Genomic DNA, 7730 nt, shown 5'->3' with positions numbered 1-7730 from the left:
ATGAAATCCCGTACACGACAAATCAGCTCCATCAAGACAACGACCTGATTGTCGTGATCAGAGGCGTTCTCGAATGCCTCGACGACGAAACCGTCCTCAAAGAACTGAGGATGAAAAATGCAGCGGAGAAGAGTATTCATCGCATGCGCAGGGGCCCAAAAATATGCCCCCTAATAACCGTCAATCTTGACCCTTCGCACTCCTCAGCGAAGGCGATTTTTGACCTAAAGACAATCGCTGGCCTCAGCGTCAGAGTAGAGGCAAAGCGTAAGTCCAAGGTAATTCCACAATGCCTCCGGTGCCTCAACTTCGCCCACACGGCGAACTACTGCTTCGCTCCCTGGGCCTGCGCCTTCTGCGGTCGCTCCCATGCCACGGCATCCTGCGCTCTCAAAGAGCAGAAAAACGCGAAGCCCACCTGCATTCACTGCAAGGGCCCACATCGCGCCACTTATCGGGGTTGCCCTAAAGCCCCACAAAAACACCAACCCGGACCTCCAAAAAAGGTCCAAAAGACTCCCAAAGCTCTCCCACAAAGAGCTACCCGCCCCCGGCACAGACCACACCACAACCTCAACCCCAACCCCAACCACGAGCCCAAGGGCCAACTCGCTCATACGCCGAGGTTGCCAAAAACGCAAATAAAAACCCAACGCCTAATCCTGTCCCAAACATTGCTCACCTAGAGAAGCTTTTTTGGGACTTCCTGTCCACAGTCTTCAGGAATTAAAAGCGGCCTGTTAGTCCTAAACTGGAACGCCAACGGGCTTTGCACTCCCAAAAAGACCGAGCTCATCCAGCTCATAAAAAAAAAATTCATTGATGTCGTTTGCATCACCGAAACCCACCTAAACCCCAAAAAATCCCTTTATATCCCGAACTTCACAATCTACAGAAACGACCGCCCAGATTCCAAAGGGGGCGGTGTCGCCATCTGTGTGAAGAGCTCTATCCACCACCTAGCCGCCAACACTGGCCCCTCAACACTCGAGGCTGTAGGAATTGACGTATTCCTCAACTCAAGCAGGCACAGGATCATCACTGTGTATATCCCTCCTGACAAAAGTCCTCTCAACATTTCATCCCTCTTCAACTCCTCCACCCCTACCATTATCGCAGGCGATTTCAACTCTAAATATAGGATTTGGAACCGTTCTACGAATAATGCTAACGGGTTAACCCTCTGGAGAATGTCACTCCAGCACAACTTCAACATCGAAGCTCCCTCCGAACCGACCTACCACCCTACAAGTCCCAGATTCCAAGCAAGCACTTTGGTCTTATTCCTTACAAAAAATGTGACCCTCAACAGAGACTCCTGGACCCTCCCTGAGCTCAGTTCAGACCACTCCCCGGTCTACCTGGAGCTCGCAAATCGCCCCCTACTTTCTCCTCGGTTAAAGACCAAAACCGATTTCCTCCACCTGAAATTCTTGCTGGAAACCTCCGCTTTCACCTGCACCCAAATCAACTCCATAGCTGAGCTTGATAAAGCGTTTACAGATCTAACGGAGGAAATCCAAAGGTCAATAATTTCAGCCACCTCCTCAATAGAAGCTACCACTAACCCAAATAACCTTCCCCCACGTATCCGTGCACTCATCGCCAGGAAAAACAAAATCCGCAAACTCTGGCAAAAACACAGACTTCCCCAACTACGCCAAATTCTAAATTCCACTCAAAGGGAATTAAAGGTTCTCCTCCTCCAAAGAAGTTCTGAAGACTTCAACTCCTTTATCGCTGAAGCCGAGCAGCATCCTAAAAGTTGCTGGAAGGTTATCAGATCCTTACAAAACCGTAAACTCCACCTCCCAGCCCTAATTAAAGACGGGATCTCTTACCCACAGGACAAGGACAAAGCCAACGTCTTTGCTCAATCCCTTAAAAATCAGTGCTCCCCCTTTCCAAGCTCCCAAAAATTCTCTTCTTTTCACGAAGAAGTGTCAGAAACTGTCCGGGGCACAACCTTCCAGACGGTCGAGTTTCAGCCCACCTCCTCCAAAGAAGTCTCCGAGGCTATCCGCTCCCTCAAAAACCGGAAAGCTCCAGGCCACGACAGTATCGGTAACGGCATCTTAAAAATCCTACCGCGCAAACACCTTGTTGCCCTAAACAACATCATAAATGCCATGATGCGTTTCCAATATTTTCCCCCGGCCTGGAAAGCCGCTACAGTCGTCTTTCTTCCCAAACAGGGAAAACCCCTAAGCGATCCGGCAAGCCATCGCCCCATCAGCCTACTCTGCACCCTCAGCAAAGTAGCAGAAAGTATAATTCTCTCCCGACTAGAGAAATTTGTTACAGAAAACAAAATTCTTCCCGACTTCCAACATGGATTTCGAAAGCAACATGGCACCGCACACCAACTTCTGCGGGTCTCCGAATTTGTTGCTAACAACCTCAACAAAGGAAGACACATTCCTATGCTCCCGCTTGACTGCAAACAAGCATTCGATCGGGTCTGGCATGATGGGCTTATTTATAAGCTTATAAAGCTAAACTTCCCACATTACCTCATTGGCTTAGTAAAATCTTTCTTGTCTGACCGGAAAATCACTGCTCGGGTGAATAGTGAGCTCTCTGAAGCTCACCCGATCACGGCAGGAGTCCCTCAGGGCTCCAAACTCTCCCCAGTGCTGTTCAACATTTACTGTTACGACATCCCAACCGAGGAGAAAATTCTCACAGCCCAATATGCGGATGATGTCGCCTTCTTGTACGCCTCCCGTACAATTAACTTCAGCACATCTGCCCTCAACAAATTCATCCCCACTGTCCTCGACTGGTACTGGATGTGGAGATTCGATATCAACACAACCAAATCAGAGGCAATCTTCTTTTCACGGAGGAAACGAATTCCACCAAAAATCTTGGTAAACAGGTTACCCATCAAATGGAGCCCCTCCGCGAAATACCTCGGTGTTGTCTTCGACAGGCGGCTAACCTGGACGAAACAAATCACAGCAGTTCGAGGTAAAGCCAATGGCGCCTTCAGCGCATTAAAACCCTTTTTTGCCAATAAAAAGGTTTCCCAAAGCACCAAAAAGCGAGCTTTTAATGCCATCATTAGAAGCATCTGCGCCTACGCCATCCCTATTTGGGGCTCTGCCTCACCCAGACAAGTGTCCAGGCTTCAATCCACATACATGCGTCTACTAAGATCTGCTCTTAACTTCCCGTGGTATGTTAGAAACAAACAGATCCTAGAGGAAACAAATCTTCCTTCCATTCAATCGGCAGCTATTTCATACGCTGCAAATCTCCGGGCGTCAGTAGCATCCCACGCAAACCCCAGCATCAACTGTCTTGCCACTCTCAGGTGCAAGAAAACCGACCGTTTCAGAAGGCCATGCATCCTAACAAATCCTTCCGCTCCCACCTAACCAAAACTCGAGCTTCGCTTATTAGCGTCAGATTCTTTTGAGGGCCACTACCGCTCACAACTGAATCTTCCTCCTTCTCCCCCAAATTACATCCTAGGTTCATAACCATATGGTTGGCAACCGGTGTGGGGGGGTTTTAGTCGGTAGGCGCATCAAGCGAATCCGACACTACCCGCCAGGGTGTCTTTAGAAGACAGACAGGACTTCACAGGATCATTTCTGTAGTCAGTCTTCATCTATTTACTAATTGATTCGTCTATTTCATCTATTTACTAATTGATAATATTGACGTACTATTTGTAGTTTTAGTACACAGTGAATAGTGATTCAAACAAACAATAAAATGAGTGACAGTGATAATACGCCTAACACACCTAGGGATGGCAACGATTAATCATTTCATTAAATTAATCGATTATTTTCATTCAATTTACGATTTAATTGCATCGAAACACCTTTTCTAATTACTCGAGTAATTGCAAAATAATCGCAAACAGCATTTTGAAATATAATACATTTTATGTTCATCTAAGTTAGCGTACAAAGGTCGAAATTGGTCGCATCAGTCATTAATGACTGGAAACGGCGTAAACCTATTTAAATTCCAATATGTCAACGTAGTTTAATATCAACAAATGAATGTCTGGTAACACTGCATTTACAGTTAAGTCAAATGCATTTTACTTTCAGTTGTTTGAAGAGCAATGGCGCCAGTTAAAAGCGAAGTGTGGAAATTTTTTAATAAAATAAGCAATAACTACTTTAAATGTCAACTTTGCTGCAAAAATTTAAAATTTTCTAATACCACATAAAATATATTGCAGCATTTAAAATTAAAGCATGCAACTATAGCCTGCAAATTGGTGGTAAGTTGGAGCAATCGGTATTACATTTTAAATTTCTGCTAGTTATATATACATATTAGATGTAAAAATTTGGTAAGTGGTTGATGACACTGACACCATTATTGAAATGCCGAGTTGCAGCAGCAAACCAATTAATGAAAGCCCTTTGAGTGAGGGGCCAAGCTTCAGCAGCAAGAAACCGAATGAAAGCAGCATGAGAGAGCTACCCAGCTGTAGCAGTAAAAATCTTCAACCCCTCATTTCTAAAGTCTTCCAAAATATTGAAAACCTTTCGCTACATGGCTCAAAGAACCAAAAGCTGCAGCATGGAATAGTGGAAATGGTTATCAAGGATAATCTACCTTTTGGCTTGGTTGAAGGTATTAAAATATTGTACATTATAAAACAAATTGATAATTAATGACGCTTTTTGTTCATTTATTTTTTAAAAGGTGATGGCTTCTTAAGTTTCATGAAGAAATACCATCAAGGTTCATATTGACAAAATGTACGATGAAGAAAAAGAAATATGTATAGCGACGCTAAAAGCTTTTTCATATTTGAGTTTAACGACAGATATCTGGACTGATGTAGAAATGAATAGCATGATTGGTGTGACCATTCATGGTGTAAATAGGACGAAGCAATTTAATGGAACAATTGGCGTTTATAAATTAACGGAAGCACATACTGCATTACATATTTCCTAATTTCTCATTGCTGCTTTGAAAGACTTCTCTATTGACGAAAAACAAGTAAGGACTGTAGTGATCGAAAATGGTGCAAACATCGTAAAAGCAGTACATGATTCATTTGGCAAAAAACGCCATATTCCTTGTTTTGCACACACCCTCAATTTGGTATGTGAAAACTCACTGAACAATCCTGAAGTAAATGCAGTTATTGTAAAATGCAAAGAAATGGTTAAGTGGCTAAAAAGAAGTGTTAAAGCTAATGTTGATCTTCGAAATATGCCAGCTGCTCCCGAGTAAGCTGAAGGCAAAATGCAAAAGCCAATTTTGGCCGTGAAAATGCGTTGGAATTCGACCTACTACATGCTTGAACGGTTCATTACTATGTTCATATATGTATTAACCAAATACTCCTCAACTATTCTGACGAATCGGTAATGATAACATCTAAGGAAAAAGATGATTTCATGGAAATACTCAGCTTATTGAGACCATTAGAGGCAATGACTATACAACTAAGTGGTGAACAACGAGCAACGTTAAGTCAAGTGATTTCATTAGTTCACTGTGGTGGGGAACAAATAGTGAGAATAACAGCTAAACAGCCAGTCGCTGAAAAACTAAAAGATGTCGTGTTAAATTAGTTTTATCGCAGATTTGGCTACATCGAACATTCCTTTTTGCTAGCGGCATCAACATTACTCGACCCGAGATTAAAAAAAATTCATCTCAAAGACCCATTAGCGTTGTCCTCAGTTATAAAGTTTTTACATACTGAAATAACAGTTGCAGATGATACTATGGAAACGGGCAGCGAGTCGTCAGTGGAATCGTAGAGAATGAGTTTGATCTCCGGGCTCCTCACAAAACTCTAGTGCACAAAATAAGGAGGAAGGACAACGATTTTACATCTCCACAAGATGAATTGAGCTTTTATTTGAATTGTCAGGTATTAGAACTAAGTCGAAACACTATTGATGCTTGGGAAGAAATGAAAAGCGTTTACCCAAAATTGTACGGACTTTGAAAAAAAGTATTGTCATCTACTTTGTACCTTAGTACCAGCTGAGCGGCTTTTTCAAAAGCGGGTGCAACTGCAAACCGAAAAAAAAACGCAATCGTATGACAACAAAACGTTTATCGAAATTGCTTTTTCTTCAAACTTGGTTGAACAGAGAATAAATTTTCTTGACTTCAATGAATATATTTTCATTTATACTAAGATATGTCTGGGACTCTGTGATAGAGCATTATAATACAAGATTCGGCGCTGAAACTTGGTGGTGGTCTTTATGCAATTTAATATTATTTGAAAACATTGAAATTAAATCGATTTTTTTACATTAATTGCAATTATTTTTTATATCTTGCAATTAATCATTTGATTATTTAATCGATTAAAAAAAAAACCCTAACACAGCGGATTCCAGGTTATGTGATGGTACGTTTCTCTTGAATATTTCAATTGTCCGTAATAGATGCACCATGTGCATTAAATCTTCTTGAAACTATATTCAATTGGATTGGCAAAAATTTTAATGATTTGATTTTGAGAGGAGGGAAAACAGCACAATATTATCGTGAATACCGAGCACGAAAGAAAGCAGAGCGAGAAAAGGAGGAATTGGAAAGATAGCTGGCAGTCATCGAGGAAGAGGAAAACAGCTGCGGAATATCAGAGAGAGTATAGCGAACAACCGGTACTCCTTGCGGGAGATTTCAATGTAAATTTCTCATTGTCACAAGCTGAATTATTACTGGCATTCCTCAGAGAGAAATTTTCATTAGAAATGATCCTACGACAAAAGGAGGTACGACTATTGATGCGGTATTCGCGAGAAATATAGATAAAATAGATGTAAGACATTTCATATCGTATTTTAGTTATTATAATCCAATTGTAAATATTATAGATATCAGTCCGTCAGAACCCAGAAATGATAATTGATTTGGACTTTGCTTTATAAAATAAGCATAATAAATTTTATAAAATGTTAATTTAAGAAAGTGTTTGGTCACTCAACCATATTTTTATCCCTTCCCTGTCGATAGTTTTCTTTCATACAAAATGATATGCATTTCTTGGAATCTCACTAAGAAGTATAACTTCTTCCGCGCATAGGGACTCCAAGCACCAGTTTTTTTTTTTTACTTAAAAATTTGAATATAAACTTCATATTTCAGGTGAGGTCTTTTTCATTCCTAATAAATGCATATACAAGGATAGCTGTAAAAACTGATTTATTGCCAAGTCAATGTGGAATTTTCAGATTTATTTATTGTTTCTGGATATTAAAATTATTCCTTTGTAACGAAAAGGTAACAAATGTCCACAAAAATGGTGAACATAAGCGAAAACTACATAAGACTAACTAAACAAGCATTCAATATTCGGTAATCCAGAAAACTGAACGCTTTAAACGAGTTATTAAAAGACTGAGTTTATACGGCAGCTATTTTATTAATACCACCATTTTTGACATTATTTAATTTAATACTTACGTATAAACAGTTATTATTTAAACTTATGGTGCCTAATAGAAGCTAAGAAATAAAACATGTATTAAATTAAAACAAAAATTGTCAGAATTATTGTATGAAAAATGAATATACATAATTGCTTAAGTCATTCAATATTTTTTATAACATCTCTATGTTAGTTCCAAACAGTTTTTATACTCTCGCAACAAAGTTGCTAAGGAGAGTATTATAGTTTTGTTCACATAACGGTTGTTTGTAAGTCCTAAAACTAAAAGAGTCAGATATAGGGTTATATATACCAAAGTGATCAGGGTGACGAGTAGAGTTGA

General features: G+C 40.5%; 2 pseudogenes; both read left to right on the top strand.

Annotated features, from left to right (window-relative positions):
• The first annotated feature begins 3577 nt into the window (after nt 1–3577).
• On the top strand, nt 3578–3707 carry LOC125780292 (small nucleolar RNA U3; annotated as a pseudogene).
• Nucleotides 3708–4022: 315 nt separating this feature from the next.
• Nucleotides 4023–6008, top strand: LOC125780291 (uncharacterized; annotated as a pseudogene).
• Nucleotides 6009–7730: the final 1722 nt, after the last annotated feature.

This window comes from Bactrocera dorsalis, unplaced genomic scaffold, assembly GCF_023373825.1.
Source record: "Bactrocera dorsalis isolate Fly_Bdor unplaced genomic scaffold, ASM2337382v1 BdCtg422, whole genome shotgun sequence".
NCBI classification, from domain to species: domain Eukaryota; kingdom Metazoa; phylum Arthropoda; class Insecta; order Diptera; family Tephritidae; genus Bactrocera; species Bactrocera dorsalis.
This window is presented reverse-complemented; position numbering and strand designations above follow the sequence as displayed.